This window comes from Halichoeres trimaculatus, unplaced genomic scaffold (genome assembly GCF_033239565.1).
Source record: "Halichoeres trimaculatus isolate MK-OKI-2021-1 unplaced genomic scaffold, fHalTri1.1 fHalTri1_scaffold_5, whole genome shotgun sequence".
NCBI lineage: Eukaryota > Metazoa > Chordata > Actinopteri > Labriformes > Labridae > Halichoeres > Halichoeres trimaculatus.
Genome location: NW_027437183.1, coordinates 8,820,562 through 8,841,535, shown reverse-complemented (window position 1 = coordinate 8,841,535; position 20,974 = coordinate 8,820,562). Strand labels below are relative to the sequence as shown.

Below are 20,974 nucleotides of genomic sequence, written 5' to 3'. Positions count from 1 at the left end.
GCGTTCCAGGCAACCCAAAACTCAGAAATTTTCCATTTGAAAGCATTCCAGGCAAATCACAACTTCAGTTTGAGCACAAAGAATTCTGGTATGTAAACAAACCAATGTGGCATATGTTGTAAGTGTAATTCTTCGTCATTTCAAAAGCCTGCATCTTGCTCATTTAAGTGAAACAGAGGAAGGTAACAGCACATAATGTAACAGAAGTTTAAACTTCATGCTTTACAGTGTTTATTGTTGTATCGTATTGAGTAATGCACTTAAAACTAGCTAGCACCAGCGCAGCTGCCAATGATGCGTTAACATTAGCAGATGAGTAATGTTAGAGCAATACCTTGCTATAATTAACTCATAGACTGTATAAAACATGGATGTAGCCCCCCGCGACATCACCTGTCTGTTCCTGATACTTGAAATGAAGCCAATCATTGAGTGCAGCCACATCCTTTATGACGCCGGCTGTGAGACTCATTTCGAACAGCTACAGGGCGCTCATCAGTCACGTGACCTGAGCTGTGCCTCTGATTGGACAATCATACAATCCTAATAACTTCTAAACTGCAGAGTTAGAAAAAAATTCTCTCACCATATAGCGTGTGCCCATAGTGAAAACAGTGTTCTAGACTCATGCCGTTTTTTGAACCAGGCTGTAAATATGCTTTTTAATGCTGTAAAAGTCTGTTCTTATGGCTGGATGTGTACCTGACTTCTAGTTTTTCTGTAGCCAGCCTTAAGCCGATTCTTGTTGAACAGCAACATTTAGCACTTCTGCATAGGCTTCATTTCTACTAACCGGGTGTTGCCCCTTGTATAAACTTTAAAAATAGGTGATGTGACATCACAAGTCTTAGATCAGAGTACATCGATCTGGTACGAGTTCACGGGTTGGAAGTTACGAGTTACACTGCCCTTCAAGTGCACATTCATGAGTTACAGGTTGGAAAAACTCAAGTTACAGGCTGCCTGGAATGCAGCATAAGTCTATAAAGTGGGTCCAAGGTGCAGACTTAGTACACACTTTGACCTCCGCTAAGGAAGTTATGTTCGGGAGAGTTTGTATGTTTGTCTAAGAACTCAAAAAATGACAAACAGATCTTGATGAAATTTTCAGGAAATGTTCAAAATAAGATGAGGAGGAAGTGATTAAATTTTGGAGGTGATCTGGATCACCGTCTGGGTCCAGGATTTTTTAAAAAGATTCTTTATCATTGTGAGATAGGGCTGTTGTGTATATAACTCCACCATAAATGATCGAATTGCTTCGCAAAACAATACAAGACATGGTCAACATAATTTCTGACAGGTATAAAAGTACGATCCAGATCCTGGCAATAATCTGGATACTAAGATCCAGAATATGAAATATGTACTGGATCATCATAATTTTCAACACTGTCAGGTAACAAATTATCGTATAAACATGCAACTAACACCAAATTGTAGCGGACAGTCTGCTGAAAGGGAGTATAACATTAAAGTAGGATGAAAGTGTTACGTGACTATCACAATATGCTTGAAGGAGGTCTGCGCACTATGAGTGATTTTCTATTTGTTCTATTAAACAACTTCCTGTAGCCTTAGAAGCTTACATATTTCTGCACTTCTTTGTGTCCTCTTTGAAGTAGATTATTTTGGATGTTCAAGTTCTTTTCACATTCCTCAGCAGTGCTTTTAAAGTTGTGCTTCCCTTTTGGCCACTTTTAATATGCATTTTAAGTCACTCTCAGGTCTAGTCTTCCCATCACAAATCGGACTCCTTTAGCTATATGGATAAGAAACCAAGACTTGAAACAACAGACTGGGTTCATTTTGGAGGATGAAGAAATAGTTATCACAGACAGCAGAGATGGTCGGCATTTCTACTACTTTGAAGGCAGAAACAACACCAGACACAGCTTAAATGAAAAGAAACCAGGACACATGAGATAAACCTTAGGCATTTCTAAAAAAGTCCAAATAATCCTGTTACAATGATTGATGATTTGGTGGGTAAACACTAAAACAGTTCCTTGTTTGTCCAAGCAAGGGACTTTTCTTTTTCAGACAGAAATAAATGATAGAAAAATTTCCCCTTAACAAATTGTAAAGTAGCCAGTCGGTATGATTATATCAATTTCCTGGAAAGCCAAGACCAAGTCACGTGGACATGACTACGAGAAACAAGAAAAGCTGTGCAGCACTTAACAAGCAAGACTACCAGGGAGATAGTCTGAGCCTCTCCATCAGCAGAGAATGGAAAAGCAACAGTCATGATTGTTAACTCAATTATTAAACAAGCAATCTGTCTCTTCCAGATGCATGTGGACTGAGAGGAACCTTCCAGCGTGAGAGCGTACAATATGTCAGAGAACAAACAAGGTAACTTCCACTGGCTGTATGAAAGAAAAGAAGTGGACTAAGCCACTGGTTTGTGGAAGATTTAAGGTTTCAGTAAGAGCCAGACATCATTTGGGTTATAAAGTGGGTACCACCCTGCTCTGGTGTTTTGACAAGTTAGGCCCACAAGGCTTCAGGGAGGTTCATCAATCAGCATCTTAAAGCCATCTGTGTTAGGTCTCACTCTCTATCATACCCACACAAAAACAGCAAAAAAAGAGAGAAAAACAGTGAGAGAAGTCTGTCAGACGATGTAAGAAAGTCTGTTTGGCCTATACCTGAAGGTTAGGCTGCATGCTCTACCTCACCCAAACCCCCTATTTCTTTTTCTTGTGTTTTCATGAGTAAAGACAGAGGGGGAAGCAAGAGAAAGAGATATGGGAGAGAGGACAGCAAGAGCAGAGCCATAATGAGGAGGCTGTTGTGGTTGGAATTCACCCCTCCTGTAATAGACTGTATGCTCTACCTCCCCAACCCCCTGTACTCCCTATTCCTCCTCATTTTGATATGGAAAAAAAGAAAAAGAAGGACAATAAATGAAAGGGAAGGTACAGCCATGGTGAAAGGTCTGCTTAGGCTTGAGCTCACACACTCAGGTTGGCTGCATGCTCTACCTCCCCATTCTTCTCTATATCTATATAGGAATAAGGCAGTGAATCTAGAGACACAAGAAAAATAGACAATGGAGAAGCATTAGCCAACAGTACAGATAGGGCCAGGTAGAGAAATCTGTTTGGCAAAGAGCTCAGCCCTTGCCAGTATGCACTGTCTGCTCTACCTCCAACTACTCCTTTATATTCATAGGGAAAACAGGTGGTGGACTATCAGGAAAAAGAGAGAGAGAAGAGTCTGTAGAGAGCTGCTAAAATGAGGAGAGGGTAGGCAGAGCTAGAGACCAGGGTAATCTCAGCTAGGTTGGCTGTATGCACTACCTCCCCTAACTTCCCTCTATCTTTATAGGAAGAAGGCAGTGAATCTAGAGACAAATGAAAAAAAAAAGACAATGGAGAAGCATTGGCCAACAGCAGAGATGGGGCCAGATAGAGATATCTGTTTTGGCAAGAGCTCAGCACTTGCCAGTATGCACTGTATGCTCTACCTCCCACTACTCCTTAATGTTTATAAGGAAAGCAGGTGGTAGACCTTCAAGAAAAAGAGAGAAGAGTCTGTAGAGGGATGCTATAATGAGGACAGGGTAGGTGGAGCTAGGGTTAGAGGCCAGGGTTACCTCAGCCAGGTTGGCTGAATGTGCTACCTCCCAATTCTCATCTGTATTTATCCGTGAAGAAGGCAGTGAAGCTAGACATTAAAGAGAAAATAATCTGTAAAGATGAAAGAAGACAGTGAGGACAAAACCAAGCAGAGAAGTCTGTCTGGGCCTGAGCTCCTCCCATGCAAGGATGCCTTGTATGCTCTACCTCCCCTTAAATTTATAAGGGAAGCAGGTAGTGTAGCGTTCACAAAGAGATAGATTGCACTGTGGTGAAGTTTTAGAAATAGGCTGGGTAGGCAGAGCTAGGGTTAGAGGCCAGGGTTACCTCAGCCAGGTTGGCTGAATGTGCTACCTCTCCATACTGCTCTATATCTATCTAGGAAGAAGGCAGTGGAGCTAGACATAAAAGAGAAAATAATCTGTAAAGATGAAAGAAGACAGTGAGGACAAAACCAAGCAGAGAAGTCTGTTTGGGACCTGTGCTCCTCCCATGCAAGTATGCCATGTATGCTCTACCTCCCCTTAAATTTATAAGGGAAGCAGGTAGTGCAGCTTTCACAAAAAGATAGATTGCACTGTGAAGAAGTTTTAGAAATAGGATAGGGTAGGCAGAGCTCTGCTGAGGGGCCTAACTGGCCCAGTTAGGCTGAATGCTCTACCTTCTCTTAACCCTTATCCCTGTTCTCTACTTCCCCATTTCACAAGAAAATAGAGAAGGGGATGAGAAAGAGACCATGTTGGAAAAAAAACAGAGAAGCAACAGCCAAGGTGAGAAAGATTAGTTTGGGTTGGGGCGTACACCTGTTAAACCATGCGCTCTACCTTAAAAAGAATTCAGGTTTTTATAGTAGTTCTGCATTCTGTCAAGTGTCTGTTGTTTGCTCAATTTGCACTTTATGTAAACATTTTTTTATTATTATTTTCAGTTCAGTTTTATTTATTTGGGGAATTTTCAAATATATTTCTTTCTCTAAAAACAGTGTAACTCTTTTTTATAACTGTGCTGTCTTGGCAAGGTCTCATATAAAAAAGGAAGGGTTAAAGAACACAGCCTATGGTCATTTCTGAAAGGGCAAACGCAGCAGATACTGAGCATCAGAGCTCTGAGCATCAGAGCTCTGAGAACAGATTCCTTTGAGTTTTCTTTGACTGGAAATCAAAGCTTCAGCCTTTATATGTAAAAGTCCATCTGAGCACAGCTATTTCATTGAAAACCTGGTTGTTATCACAAAGGTAAACTAGTCTACTGAGCCGCACTGTCTATAAACAGCACAATATCTAATCCTCCCTTTCATTTACCGAATAAACAAAAGGCAATCCGAGCAGAAAAAGAAACTGATAGTTATCTCCCGCAGCATCTGGCTGAGCAGACAAATAAATCTGACATCCTGCTGTTGACTGGAATTAAATCCATCCCCTGGAGCATTTCAAATATGCTCTATGTTTATAAGATCTCAGATAAAAGAAGGAGCTTTTTAAATTTTAGCTTTTAGAATTATTTATTCTATCCAAGACGCACTCTTATCTGAACCGTCCAAATCAGATAATCCTGGTGACTGACATCTGAGTTCATTTTTTGTCATTCTCCTCCCTCTGCTGGCTGCATCCTGGGATTTTTTGAGACAGAAACTGGAAACCCAGCTACATAACATTCAACATGGTGAGTGTGTGTGTGTATGCTTGAGTGAAGGTGTGTGTTTCCAAACACCCTGTACTTAAAATCAGGCTCAGTGGCTGTAGTAAACAAAACGCTGACAGACGGCTCAGGGGCACAAACATCCGATTTAATGTTGGTGTCCTGGAGGGAATTAACAAGGAACCCGGTGAGACACACGCATGCACACACACATATGCATAGTTACACTCACACATCGCCCACAGGCCTGATTTCCATGGTGACTTTCAGCCAATGTCACGCTGCTGTGAGGGCTTGGATCTCTCTCAGGGGTGGTGGTGTTAGTATGCCAAACAGAGTCGTTATCGCAGACAGATACAAACTAAATTTACATTCCTCTTTCATTTTTGACTTTCTTTAACTCAATATTTTCTTCCTTTGCTATATCTTTCACTCCCTCTGCCTCACCCAGCACCCAGCACTCAGCACTCAGCGCTGGGTAAAAACAGCAGAGCAGGAAACCTAAAACCTCCTGAAACACAAGATACTGCCAATGAAGTCTGGCTTCAAAAGAAGTGAGACGAAAAGAATTTTCCTCTGATTCAACCTCTCTCCATCTTTTGATGATGCCTTGGTAGTTATATGTTTAATTAAAGCCCTTTAGTCTTTTATTAAGGAATAGGACATTTCTATTCTCCTCAGATGCAGAACTTTGGTTGAACTTATTCAGAGGAAGTTAAATGTAATGTTAAGTGTAACCAAATCAACTTTTTGACCCTGCCATCTGTGAAGAAAAACGTGGTGTGAGTTTTTCTATTTCTTCTTATTAAATTAAATTTAAATTAAAACTTAAATTATCCTCTAAAAAAATAAGGGCTTCCCTGATTTCTGTTGCCATGACGATTGAATGACAGAAAGACCTTGGCTGTGTCCGAAATCACTCCCTATTCATTAAATATTGCACTATATAGTGAATATGCCATTTTGTAGTGCTGTCCGAAATCTGAGTGAGCATGGTCATTCACTATATAGTCCACTCAATGTTTCCCACAATGCATTTTGAAAAGTAGTGTATTAGCGATGCTCACTATATGAGCAATATAAACCATCATGCATTTCGGTTCAAACAGAAGAAATGGCTGATTACATGTTTAATGATTACTAATAGCTAGGCCTGTCACGATAATCAAAAAATCAATTAACCGAACAATAAATAAAAACGTCCTTGGTAAGTTTGCCAGCCTCGATAAACTGACTCATGCATGCATGTTTGTTTTCCTCCTCTCTTTCGATCAAAGAGGCTGAATGAGAAGATGGCCCACTACGTCTGTCTTTCCTGACATCAGGGTGCATAGGTTCTATAGCAGATTTAGCAGATTTATAGCGGAGTGAGCATCTGTCAAAAATGCGATCTTTGGCATCTTTTGCGATGGTGTGGGAATATTTTGTTTTTTATCAGAATGAACAAAGTGTGAGCTCATGAACACCAACGAGCTGATATGTTGCATTTGTTTGAAAATAGTGGCGACGAAGAAGAAGAAGGGGAGGTGCAGCGGAGCCTTGTTCTTTGACAATCCGCTCTTACTGAGGCTTTTGGTCTGCAAAGTAAATAGAAATAAAAGCGCCAAATGGTGGGCGCTCAAAGACAGCTACATTGCCAAAGAAATGCAGCCCTTCAATACGGTTGAAAGCCAGAAATGTTAAAAATGTTTGACATTCACTACGGATTGACTGGGAAAAAGTACATGTTACAAACAATTAAGGAACTGTATAAACCTCCTTTTATTTAGGCAATAGTTTGTATTGTTGTTGTTTTTTTTGAGTTTCGTTTTTTCTTTAGAGACAGGGTCTATGTTTTATTGTTTTTTATTAGTATTGATCATTTTCATTGACATGTATTTTTTTCTAAAAGAGAGTCCATTTCATTTTCATTAATTTTTTTTTCTCTTTCTTGTTTGTTAAATTTTTTATATTTATTGTTTAATTTATTTCATTTAAAAGATCCTGACCTTTTAATTACAGTTAAATACTCTTAAGAAATTAAAGTTTCTTGCTTTTGATATGGTGTACTCACTTTATTATCCCATTTATCATAATTACATCAATGAAAAAAATGGGGAAAAAAATCAAAGTAATATTGACAATAATATAGTTTATCGGCAATAATATTTTGGAAAATTATTGTCTAGCCAAATTTGTTATCGTGACAGGCCTACTAATAGCATGAAACAACATTAAAAACTGTCAGAGAATAACACTTAGCTCCCAGTTTAACTTTTGGATGAGCCCGTCTCACAACTTTGAGCTGAGAAACAAACAACACGGACGTTAGCCGCTAAACCGTCCCACACGGGTGATGCATTCACTGGACCTTGTAATTCTTAAACACAGCATAAGTTCCGCGCAAATATATGGTTTATTCATTTAAAAATAATGTGTAATGAATGTTTCTATTATATTTGGCTGTTGCAGAAAATAAGCTAAATATAATATTAGGTATCACTAAAATGAATACTGAAAGTGTTACTTTGTTTCACATACTTTGCAAACACTGTTTTCGTGTTTGGTCTCAAAAAGACACATCCCACCTGTTGTCCTACACACCACACTTTCACAGCAAAGGGTTAATATCCCTCGATCTTTGGCCATCTCTGGCAATAGATCTGCACTCCCTTGTTCAGCTTTGTTGGAAAGAACGACTGGAACTTGGGTTGTTTGACTTGATATCACAGCTAAATGGATGCAATTGCGAGCTAACAGACTGACGTCCCAAGAAATTTGTGGTGACTTGCAAGACACATTTGCACACTTGTAACACCATGACTTAGATTATTTAATGTTATTTTTAAAATTGCTATTTAAGAACATTCATACAACAACACAATAGTCCTATATATTATTTTGCCCTCTACCTTATTGAAATTATTTGTGTGCCAAAATAAAAAGCCTCATATGCAAACTATGGCACCTGTGCCCTAGGTTACCTACCCTTGGTATATATTATTCTTCATTTTGCCTTATTGTATCATTCTCAGAGATGGGTGCAGTGAACAAAAACGTTACCTCTGATAACAGTCAATCGCTTATTTTGAAAATTCGTACTTCAGACATGACTGACAGAAAAAACTCTTCCTCCATGTAGACGAAGCCTGTGATGCATTTAAACTGTGAGACTGTTTTTTGTTTACGAATCACTGCAGTCACAATCAGAATATTCATGAGCTGTTAAATAAACCATCTGAGTAATCTGGAACAAACTCTGTCTCAGTTCCTCTCTGAACTGGGACAAGCTCAGGAGAAGAATCACTGACAACATCTTAAAAGTTAAACTAAATTACAAACATATTTGTTACATTTCTCTCTGCTTCTCTTCCTTGTGTGACTTTATCGAACCCCCGGACAGACTGCACCCAGGCCGTCTGCCCCCTCTGCATCCAATTATCTGTGAATGTGTCCTCTGTGGATAATGACTTATCACAGAGCTCCTCCCCGCTCCATCAAACCTTCTGTTTCTTATTTCTATTAGAGCTGCTTTTTCTCTTTCCTCCCTGTTTCCCTTGATCTTCCTCGATTTCACGTCGGTCTTTGTTCTTTCTGCTGCATCTGACACAAAAACAAAGTCTGGGATGTACATCGGAATAAAACTCTGGGCTGAAATCTCTTTGAACACAAACACATGCGCACACATACATTTACAAACGCTGTGCACAGGCGAACAGGGGATTTAATGGTGAAACCAGAGAGAACATGGCAAGGTGTATCTCGAAAGCTGTCACCGAGATAAGCTCGCTGTGTTTTTAAGTGTCAGGTGCGGTCTTTTCTCTCAAAAAGTCGTTCAACTAGTCATTAAATGTCTAAAATGTCACATTTTATTCGTTGATTTCATTTTTCATAACACTGAGTGCAGGCTACTTGATCAAATGACACTTAATTCCTTCACTTTTTATAATTGAATCTTTGCTTCATGAATAGCTACTTGATAAACCTATTCACAATCACAACGTTAAGATAAGCTGTTACATAACCACTCAGCTTTGTGTGTGAGACTTTGACATGTTTGCAAACAAAGATAGAGAAAAGAAGCATCAAAGACTTTCTGTATTTCCCTAAAAAGAGTTAATTTCGGTAACATTATCTCTGTCTTAATCCATATTGAGATCCTTTATATTAAAAACACTCTTTGCTTCTCTGAGTCTGATTTTCTTTCTATATAAAACTTTACAATAGAACAGAATAGAGGAAAAAAACAATCTAAAATCCATTAGAAGAGCATAAGCTCCAAAGATTATCTAAGGATGCATGCTACGAGGTTGTTTTGGATCATTCACAGGCTAAAAGGTTATTACATGAATGTATTATACCAGCAGCATTTAAATGCAAATGGGAAGTGGAGCCATGTCAGGGAAGGATGCCAGGAAGTTGAGTTTAAACTTTGCTCATCCTTTGCAAATGTGAAGCAGAGAGCAAGATTTAAAGGATCAGTTTCGAAATCATAAGATGTGTCAGGTTTGGGTTATTTTGAAACACGGGATCAATTCTAAAAAGTAGTGGTATTAGTAGGGATGGGCGAGTATCGGGCCGATATCAGCCTTATTTCAAGGTATTGGTACCCGTAAAGGCTGCTGATACCAGCAGCTGATACCCAAAGCAAAACATTTTTGCGTTAAGTTCTTCTCGTCAGTAGTTTGTGCTACTGTTCAGACAACATGAATGAACCAGGTAGTTAAAAGCGAAACTTTTTTATTTTAAACTTCAGTTTGTTTGAAAAAAAAAGGAAATTCTAAAACTTCAACATTTATCAGTTGTTTTGTTTGCACTTTTGTAAAAATATAAAGCATAAATAAACTGAAAGAGAATTATATTGCAATAGAACAGAATAGAGGAAAAAAACAATTTAAAATCCATTAGAAGAGCATAAGCTCCAAAGATTATCTAAGGATGCATGCTACGAGGTTGTTTTGGATCGTTGTTTGCACTTTTGTAAAAATATAAAGTATAAATAAACTAAAAGAGAATTATATTGCAATAGAACAGAATAGAGGAAAAAAACAATTTAAAATCCATTAGAAGAGCATATTAAACTAAATAAACTAAAAGAGAATTATATTGCATCAAACTGAATGGCACTGTTAAATCAAATTTCAAGGCGGCCAGGGTGTACACATTTTTACACACATTTTTATCTATTTCATTAGTGTATTTGACAGGAACTACTGAAAAATAAGAAAGCTATCAAGCCAGATTAAGCTACAGAGCTAATTTTCATCTGTGGTCTCTGGGCACGAAGATACAACACAAACATATTGACTTGACTTGACTTGAGTTTATTGAAAAAAAAAAGTTATCCGAAATCCTAAAACTCTGACAGTTGTTAGTTTTATTTTGCACTTTTAAGATTATTTTCTTTAGTATTTATTTAAAAAAGAAGTTAACTCAGGGAGAGTTTTTTTTATTCTATTTTAGACTTAATGGCAGAGTGACCTTTGTCTTTGTTAGAAATTACCTGTCACTGTTAATTTGAATTTTAGGTATCAAAAGTAGGAGTGGTATCCATACTCAGTATCAGTGAGTACTCAAGAGAGAGTACTCGTACTGGTATTGGTCTGAAAAAAAAAAGTGTTATCAACATCCCGAGGTAGAAAAGGATATATATATATATATATATATATATATATATATATATATATATATATATATATATATATATATATATGTATATATTCACGGATATGTGTGCGACAGGTCAGAAATATCACCCTTAAAAAAAGAGTTTTTAACAGAAGTTTTTGCAGCTAACTCAGCATCATCCTGTCACTGTTTTAAGCGTTTCTTTCTGAATCAAGTCAAAAATAAATGCTTGGAAAATGTTGCAGATTGTTTCAGTGTTACGCTGTAAGACTATCTGTGTTCATGTTGTGATAGTGTGAGACTTTGCAAGTTACTGTGACCGTAACAACCCCCTGAGGACTCCAGTCAGTATCTGCACCCTCTGCTCCTCTCTTTACTCCTATTCTTCTTGACTCTCTTCCCACAATCCTCTCTTTCTCTCTCCCCTCTGATGCTGGTTTTTTGATGTCTGACTGGTCAATGAAGCAACGTTATCTCTGCAGCCTTTCTCTGGTTGCATGTGAATGTTTGTGTGTCAGATACTGTGAAGTGTTTTCAAGGACAAGAGCGCTCGAGCAGCGTGCAGTGCAACTCAGCCGAAGAGCTCAAACCAACCCTGACTTGTTTCACAATGACACATGATCCTTGTTGTTTGGATTGAAAAGAAGTTTATCAGTTTGAGAGTTTTTCATGAGCTTGATTAATGAAGGAATTAAAGTGAAAGCATTGAACCCATCCACATGTGTCAGTTTGAAAGCTTTCATAGAATTTGAACCCAGAGCAAAAATCTGCAACAAAGAGAATCACAGAGAGGCACTGGAGTTTTTACGCTTTAGAAAAGTTTCACCCTTCTCTCTTCAAATACAATCCTCAGTATAATTTCATGAGTTGAATAAGGGATCATCCTGACACCCATAGAAAGTCTTGTGATGTGCTCAGTACTCCTGTTAGAACTTAATAAAGCCACATTTAACACAACTTTCAAATCACCATACTTCATTTTCTGAGACAGGAAAACCTAATTTGTCTGAGTAATGATTACAAAAATAAATACACTCAGAATCTTTCCCCTCTGCATGACAGAGATAGGTCTGTGTTTTTGTCTTGAAGCTGTTTGAGGTTTATGGCACATATTTAATGTAATAATACACCCAACTCACGACTCAATACAATTTCCAAAACTGGGTTAACAATGCAATTTTCTCACTTTTTTTAACAAACAAAAAAAGTCGCAACTTTGAACCTTTATAAATGAATTTTCAATGGAACACAAATATAATTTATCTAATGTCACTGTTTACCTGGGATTAAAAATAACTTTAAATTTATTACACTTTCTGATTTAAAATATATTCCTGTACTAAAATCATACACTGAAATTTAATTTTTACAGTCATAGTAACTTATATTTGTGAAAGTAAAGAGTGATTGAGCAGCAGAAAAATGGTAAAGCTTCGGTGCTTTTAAAAGTAAACTGAAATTTTGGCTCAAGGAAGAACAATCATGTGATTGTGGATTTAATCCTCTTCTACTGCATCTAACTTGAGGTAGGACTTCGATACTACCTTTTTTCTGACCAATACCAGTACGAGTACTTCCTCTTGAGTACCCGCCGATACCGTTGCTACTAGTACTTTTGATACATAAAATTTCAGTTAACAGGGACAGGTAATTTCAAACTCTGCCATTAAGTCCAAAATAAAACACAAACAACTCTCTCTGGGTTTACTTTTTAAAAAATAAAAATTAAACAAAATAATATTAAAAGTGCAAAATATAACTAACAACCAGAGTCAGAGTTTTAGTTGATCTTTTTTTTTTTAATAAACACAAGTCAAGTCAAGTCAAGACAAACTTTTAACTCTCTCTAGTTCACTTATGTTGTCTGGACAGGACCTGACCATAGACTGTATACAGAGTGGACAGCATGGCTCCGCCATTTATCATTGTACGGTTTTAAAGCCAAAATACCCCCATCTCAGGCACAACCATTGTAGCAATTGCAGCAACTGCAGCCAGAGTCTGCGCAGTACAGATGATGAGGGATTCTGGGAGAATCTGAGTGGAGCTGGGTGACAAAAATAATAAATATTTTTTTCTTTCGAAAGTCTAATCACTTCTTGACTCTACCTCCCGACATATTTTACAATCCCCGAAAAAAATACACGAGAACTGCAGCTGTCAATCATCACTAAACGTTACATAAAGCCTCGTTTTTAACCTCACATAACTAATGAAAACGTTCCAGTCTGCAAGCCTAGACACGTCCCTGCACAAAGGCACACAAAACACTGTTAGCTAACAAGCTAACAGGCTAAAATCCTAAGCTGGTGGAAAACTTCTTTTTTGATTTTTAAAGAATAAGAGCAACGATAGCCAAACTACAGCTCCTGTTGCAAAGAGACAAGAGAGAGGTGACTCCTGAAGAAGCAAGAGGAGGATTGACGACCAGCTGGTGTATAACACGCATGAGCTCAAGCACGGCACCAGTCATCAGTCCAGTCTCCACAAACTGATCAGTTAGTTTAAAGTGAATATAAACCACACACAGTGACAGGGGGCACTTCTGCCTGCGCTGACTTAATGGATTTTCTCCAGTAATTGTCTTGGTGGAATTCTGCCGTGCGATACATCATTCCATCCCTTGTCTTGAATGTCATGAATTGTATTTTCTGGTCTTGAAGATTCACTTAAAGTGAACATCTCATGCTTGTTTCTCCTTTTCACTATGCCAGACTAGGATGCCTGTAAAGCATTTCTGCCCTCAGTACAAGTCATTTAGTTCCTTCATTGCCCCACAATAGCGTTCTCAATATCCTCATTTTAGGCCATTCTGAAGATCTCGTTGAAACGCTCCGTTTCGAGAATGACCTCCAGTAACCTCGCAACGTCACAGCCCTTTGTGCTCTGATTGGTCTGTTCTATCAGAGGGGCGGAGGGGGTAGAGCCAGGGGGCGGTTTTTGCAGCATGGCAGTTTTTACAAAATTGCCACAATTGAATGGAGCAGACCGAGCGACTTTGCTGTTTGCCAAAACTTCACCGTAAGGCATTGATAGCACTAATAAAATGGCAGAGTGTAGGATACGTCCTTTTGTATTGGACCCCGAGTCAGACCCGGACGGTTCTGCAGCTCAGGAGGAAGAAAATCCTTCTTGACACAGATCATCTCAGGATGCTTCAGTGTGGTGAGTCAAACCGGTACTGTAACATGTATAGTTTATACATTTATACTCGGCTCTTGGTGGGTGTATCCCTCGGTGGCGGTTGTGTGACCACCTGACATCACAGAGGAGGAGCTGCTTTATCAGATTACTCCAATAAAAAGAAAGGATCCTCGTGTCGTCATGAAGGTTGAAATCTCTCGGTCAAATGGCAATTACCCATTTTCAGAGGCATCAAATCTCGTTCTAGGATATCGGAAAAAATACAATAACTCATTTTTTGAAAATTCAGGGGGTGAAAGGTCTTGTTTTCAATTTCATTATATCATATGTAAGTATTAAATCAGGGATTAGCATGATATGTCCCCTTTAAAACCACAAACTCTCAACAAAGTGATGAAAAAGAGATGCAGCTGGAGATGAAGAACTTTAAAACTATAAACTATAACATGCAGCTGCAGCTGAAGTGATACAAAGCTGACAAAGAAGAGTCCCGCTTTGTCACTTTGATTGTAAAACTTTTTTAAAGCACACAGACAACCTGCATTGTGTGAAAAAGTGTTGCGATCCCACACATCAGGCTTTGATAATAGTCTGTCTGAATTTTGATGCATCCCTTCATCTCTTCCTCCAGCCCTCTCATTCTCTCCTCTGCAGTCTTCATGTAAATAATTCTCACTGCAGACAGCTTTCTGTTGCCTTGAGGAGAAGATGAGACGCTGCTCTGCTCCTCGGGTCATCTGTAATATCTCACGGTATCCTTTCCTATCTTAGCTCACGCTTACAGCACTCCAGCTCTGTCTTACAGTTTTTTTTGTATTGTAGGGCAACAAAACTTCAGTGTAAACCAAACAGAAAGGCACATTTTTGGAGTCCAAATTGAATCAGTCAGTGGGTTTTAAATATTTTATGATTTAAAAATTCACATCTTAAATTTTCTTTAGAGACAATAACAGCTTCAGTTATGGGAGAGTTTTATTTTATTTGCTTTACTGTAGTTTATTCCAAGTGACTCAGATTTGCCTGCACCTTAATACAGACCTGATCAAAATCTTAAGACCAGTTGAAAAACTGCTAGAATATACATTTTGCACATTTGGATCTTGATGACGTTTTAAGTAGAGCTACAATATGTGAAAGCAAGAAGGGGGGGTGCAACAAAAAATATTCGGAACTTAAAAAAAAAAATACAGCGATAGGTTGTCTATCAACTGATCAAAAGTTTTTGACCACAGGCTATTAAAGCCAAAATCTTCTCAAAATGTTCATTTCCTGTCAGGCATTCACACGGTCATGCCCTCCTGGTGGCTAAAGCTAAGAAGCTGTCTCTTCTTGAACTGGATTGGATCGTCGAGCTGCATAAGCAAGGCCTCTCGCAGCGTGCCATTGCTGTTGAGGTTGGACTCAGTAGGACAGTCATTCTACATTTTTTGAAAGATCCTGAGCATTGGGTAACAAAAAACTCAAGTGGTGGACCCAAAAAATTACACCTGTGCTGAGCTGGACTTTTGATCTGGTTTGGAGAGTTTTTTGTAATTTTTTGAGCGATGGTCTTAAACTTTTGATCAGCTGCTAAACAGCCTATTTCAGTTATTTGTTGTTTTTAATAAATTACTTTTTCAAAGTGCTTTTTGTCACACTCCCCCTTTTTGCTTTTGCCTATTGTAGCTCTACCTAAAACCTCATTAAGATCCAAATGAGCAAAAGGTAAATTCTAGCGATTTTTGAACTGGTCTCAAGATTTTGATCAGGTACATTTTACACATTTTACACATTTTAAGTTGTCTGTGCTCTCTGGTCATCATCATTAATAATTGTTTATTCTTCTATTAGCTCCATTTGCTTATGTGTAAATGTGCTTTATCCACTTATTGGTGTATCTTTTTGTTTATTGTCACTCTCATTGCTGCTAACTCCCTGAAAATTAAATTAATAAAAGCTATATTAAATGAAACCAAAAGAACTAATAACAGGAAGTCTTACTTTCCCTCACCAACCCAGGTAGCTTATCAGCTTCCAGCAGCCGGCGTCTTTAAGGGAAAAATTCAATGGGATGTTTTTCTACTGTTTCTCAGGAGATACCAGTTTTGCTCTTGTTTTTATTTATGCTGTTTTTGTTTCTCAGTTTGCCTCGGCTTCAAAGCGCAGAGTGAAACACTGAGTCATGTAAAAAGAAGATTTTAACTTGTTTTCTTTACAACATTATGAAGACAGACCTGACAGCTCAGCTCTGAACTGTTGTGTTGAGTTAGTAGAGCTTCAACAAAATAAGAGCAGCTACACTGAAACCTTCAGCTCTACGAAACAGCCTAAGTGGTTTCAAGTAAGCAGTGAAACCAAACACACTTCCTCATGTTATTAGACACAGACTTCAGTGCATATTGTTAGAGCACACACACCTACCACCAGCTGCTTCTCCGGCATCCAAATCATAAACAAATGCAAGGCTGTGTTTCCATAGAAATGTCACATGTTGCCATGGCGCGGAGACAAAAGGACTATTTTTGTCCTCTGGGATAGAAGCTGACCAGATGCATGGATCAATCTTTTTCCTTTTGTAACTTCACTAAGTCTGAAGCTGAGGCTCACTCCTCTCAACATTTAACAATCCTTCAGAGGCACAACTCAAAAAACACACATAACTTATTAATGCCTCATTTTCTAACACTGGATTCACAGTAAGTTTTTTGCCACTGTGAACAATGTTACTCTTAAAAAAGACAAAAAAGGGTAAATACATTTTCCATGTGCTGTTTTATATTTTCTTTGATTTTTTTGTTTTATTTTAGCGATATTACCTTGTGTCTTCATGTCCTGTCCCCTCCCTGTGTATATACTGTGTATTATAAGTCTTCCTTGTGTTTCTTAATCTAGTCTGTTGTGTTTTCTGTTTTATTATGTGGTAGCTGCTCCCCGTGTTTCTTGTCTGGTTTTATTTCCTGTCCCTGTGTGACAGTAGTTCCACCTGTTGCTCACTACCTCATATGGTTGGATCATGACATCTTCCCCAAGTCTTGCTGCAGGTTTCCACGTGTTGTCCAGTGTTTTTTGGCAGATTTTTTTATTGTACCCCTCTTCAGAAGTAGTTTTATGGACATTAAAGCAAGTTTCGTTCACTTTTTGGCATTTGTTTCCCTTTATGATCTGCACATCCCCTTCCTCTGCTACCCATGTAAAAACAAGCATGAGCGTTAAAGAGGGGGACTTGTATTTACTTTATTTACTTTCAAGGTTTTATACTGTCCTTCTTGTACTCTTTACATGTTTTAAAGCTCTTATTGAAGGCTCTTCCTGAAAGGATTCATTTTGGATTCTGTCTTTTTAAGGCTCCAACTGCAAAATCCCCTTCATTTTAATTGGCCAGCCGTTTGGAGGCCTTTAGGGCTTAAACATATCTTAACATACGTAACGTAACACGCCTCTTTAGGGGATTTGCTCTTGACATAATACAATAGTTGGAATAAGATGAATAGGGACATAAAATAAAATGAAATAAGTATTATGTATACAATAAATAAGCAATTAAGTATCAGAAAGAAATCACATAACTATTTTCATAAGGAGGTAGACAGGGCAAGATGAACTATTCTGAAAAGTTATTGCTCTAAGTGAAGGTATTAAACAGAATATTGCATTAATGAGGTGAACAGATATTGCACTTGAGGTACTGACATTAAAAAGATATTGCACTTAGTGGATTATATTGACAGTAGGGATAGGTACCGAATTAGGTACTTTTATAGGTGCTGACCGAATTCTGTCAAAAGCACCGAGTACAGTTTCAGGTAGAATCAAAAGGTGCCATGTTTAGGTACCTAAACACATACTTGTGACTGTGAGGAAGTGGAAGAGTGGGCGAATTTCCTAACTTGACTTAAACACAGCACTGCAAAGTCATATATTAAAGAATAAAATTGTTAAATTGAAAGAAAATGATGCTTTACTATTTAACAAATTGATACTTTTTTACCAAATAAACACAAAAAAGTATCAAAAATTGGTACCGTTGAGTACCGGCACCGATTGCCACGTACCAGGCATCGGCACCTTATCATTTCAAATGTAAAAGGTGCCCATCCCTAATTGATATTGTGTAAATGAACACGAGAGACAGGTATTGCAGATTAAGTACCAGTGAATACATTAAATAAGTGATGCTAGGTTTTATTATCCAGTGTCTAAAGAAAAAGTTCAAAGAGAAGTCGGGAATGACCTCCTGTGTCTTTCTGTAGTGCTTCGTGGGGGAATCAGTCTTGCACTGAATGTGCTCCTGTGTCTGACCAGTACACTGTGGATTGGATGCTGCCCAAGATGCTTTGCAGCTTTGACAGCATCCTGCTCTCTGACACCACAGTCAGAGAGTCAAGCTCCACCCCGATAATGTCACTGGCTTTCCAAAAATATTGCTAAAAACTGTATTTAAGTCAGAAAAATAAGGTATAAGCTTAATTTCTTGTCATCTCTTATTAGTTCAGCTTGCTCACTTGTATTTCCATGCTGTTAAGGAAACAATTAATCCTCCGCTGTGCTGCTCCCATTTGCTCTGGTTGATTGTTACTGCTCAAACTCAAATGGCTCTGACCTACAACATCACTCTGATTAGCTACACCAGATCACCAAACTCAAAGAGCTATTGTACTGTAACACGATGATCACACACAAACACAACCGTCAGCGCAGCCTAATGAGCATCAACCGCTGACTGCTCCTGTGATTAGTGGTGAAAGATGGGTGATCTCCTCCAGACAGACCTCTGTGTGTGTGTGTGTGTGTGTGTGTGTGTGTGTGTGTGTGTGTGTGTGTGTGTGTGTGTGTGTGTGTGTGTGTGTGTGTGTGTGTGTGTGTGTGTGTGTGTGTGTGTGTCTTGAGAAAGATCAAAGGTGGTATTTTAAGGCCTAATCTATCACCGATGAGCGGCTCTGGCACGATGAACTAATTATTCTCTGTGGGCTGAAGCAGCAACAGCAGCTGGGGCGGAGGCGTTCCCACCTGTATGCAGCTGATGGCTTTAAAGAGAGGGTATTCTGCCTTACCATATTGTTGACATGGGTATTAAGTAACAAAGCTGGGAATTCATATCAAAGGTGTGCAGATTTTTAAAATCTTAATATTTTTATACATTTTAGAAATCGCAAACTGCTCAAAGCAGTCTGTTAAATATAGCACAAGAAACTTCACCGCAAAAAACTGAAATCTTCGCAAGTGTTTTTGTCTTACTTTAAGTAAAAATTGTCTTATTATACTTGATATGAGCCACATTCTACTGATCAGTCCAGAAAAATGTCTTCTTTCAGTTTGTTTAAAGGTCCCATATTCTGCTCCTTTTCTGCAGTGTAATATGGATCGTTGATGTCTTCATGAAATGGTGGTAACATGTTTTGGTCCAAAAAGCCAATAAATCAAGCACAGCAGCATTGTTTCCAGGCTCTCATAGCCCCTCTGTTCAGAACGCTCTGATTTAGTGGGCGTGGCCTTCATATGTACATGAGCCACCGCTGATACCGCCTCAGTCTTCCACGTCACTGAGAGCGGCGCCACGAGCTCCGAGTGCACAATGTTTAGAAAACAGCGAAGCTCGTTTATCGTAACATTATAGGCTAAAACAACAGGCTAACCGCAGCTAAAGTTAGCATCCTGAAGGTAACACAGAGACAGAGGGGACACTGAGGAAAAGCTCTTACATCTGCTCCACAGCACACAGCATTTAAAATACTCACATTTCCAGGGTCTGAGGTTTTTTGGTGGATGGTTGGTAATGAGCCCGGATTCAGGACCAGTCTATTCGCTAGCCCTCTGTTGGACTGTCCAAAGTTGGAAAAGTAGTCGGCCATGAAGTGACTAGCACACACATGCACAGTTTTACTGAGTGTAGCTTGCACACTTTGATAAAACAACTCTAGTCACTTAATCTTGTCTTCTTCCGAAATGGAAAGCTTGTGCATGGAACTATGTGGCTGTTCACAGCCAAAAACAGAGCAGTGATGGCTCTTCAACTTTGGCATTCTCCTCCCCACTGCTGGAGAGGGGAGTGGGTGGGGAGGGGGTTCAGGGGGTATCTGCTCTGGTCGACCAATCAGGTCAGACTTGCTCCTGATTAGTCAAAAAAGGGAATCGCTGACGTCGGCAAATCCCCAAAACCCAAACAGCTCGTTTTAGGTCAGGATTTTACATTCACAAGCACTACTAAATACAGGTTTTGTCATTAGATATCACATTTTTGTGGGCTGGGAGGAAACCCAAAGACCCACAAATTTCACTAAAAGACTTAATCAAGGGATTTTTGCATATGGGACCTTTTGGACAAAAATGTGGTAGGAATTGCTTCTAACAAGTGAAAAAAATCTATCAATGGAATAGGAAAAACGTTGCTTGAAAATTTGCTTGAAACTAGAATAATGTCTCAGTACAAGAAACTTTTCTCTTGTTCCATTGGCAGATTTTTTAAAACTGGTTATAAGCAATTCAGACCTCATTTCTGTCTTTAAATATCTAGAAGTAAGATGTTTTTCTGGACTCGTCAGGTGGATGTGGCTCATATTAAGTCCAAAAAGACATTTTCTACTGAAAATAAGACAAAGTCACTTGATGAGATTTCAGTTTTTTGCAGTGCAGCATAAGGGTCTCCTAATTGGTTCATGACAATGTTGAGGAGGCAGGCCTCAAACACCAAGTCTCTGAACTTTAAAGTTTGAAACTCAAGATTTTTTCTGCTTAAGTCTTGAAATATGCTCAAATAGAAGTAAAGGTAGAAATGATAAAGCTAGGAGGTAGGACTCAAGCGTCAAAGAAATTTGATGTATAAATTCACAAAACACAACATAACATTCAATTGTCAGTCATATCAAAGCAGTTCTTCCTGAAGTCTCAGTTCCACATCATGGATCTAAAAACTTTAAAGCTACAGTTGAGTGATAGTCAAACCTCAAGAAGCCCACGCTTAAGAGAGGTTTTCCAGATCAAAGTGGAAATACTTAAGGAGCACAAAATTGTTGCAAATTATT

At 38.7% G+C, this 20,974-nt stretch overlaps 1 protein-coding gene across 1 annotated transcript in view; it reads right to left on the bottom strand.

Annotated features, from left to right (window-relative positions):
• Nucleotides 1-20,974, bottom strand: part of unc13ba (unc-13 homolog Ba (C. elegans)) — a 224,964-nt gene that overhangs the window by 123,362 nt on the left and 80,628 nt on the right. The gene's annotated exons all lie outside the window — the stretch shown is intronic.